Consider the following 241-nt stretch of genomic DNA (forward strand, 5'->3'; position numbering starts at 1 on the left):
GGTAGCTGTCTAGTGTGCAGTGCGAGCCAAGGGGCGGGGAGAAGTTATTGTCAATCAACCCGTGCGTTGCCATATAAGGTAAATAGGGTTGATGATCTCATATGCGACCAATTAGGGCGGCGCTAAAGTGCACTGTCAGGGAGGAGTTAAACCAAATAGAGCAACGCGATTGGCTGTCCAAGGCTGCCACTCGAGCTCTACATGGCAGTGAAAGGTGAGCTATTTTTAGAGGGCTATATAA

This window comes from Conger conger, chromosome 17 (genome assembly GCF_963514075.1).
Source record: "Conger conger chromosome 17, fConCon1.1, whole genome shotgun sequence".
In the NCBI taxonomy this organism is placed as follows: domain Eukaryota; kingdom Metazoa; phylum Chordata; class Actinopteri; order Anguilliformes; family Congridae; genus Conger; species Conger conger.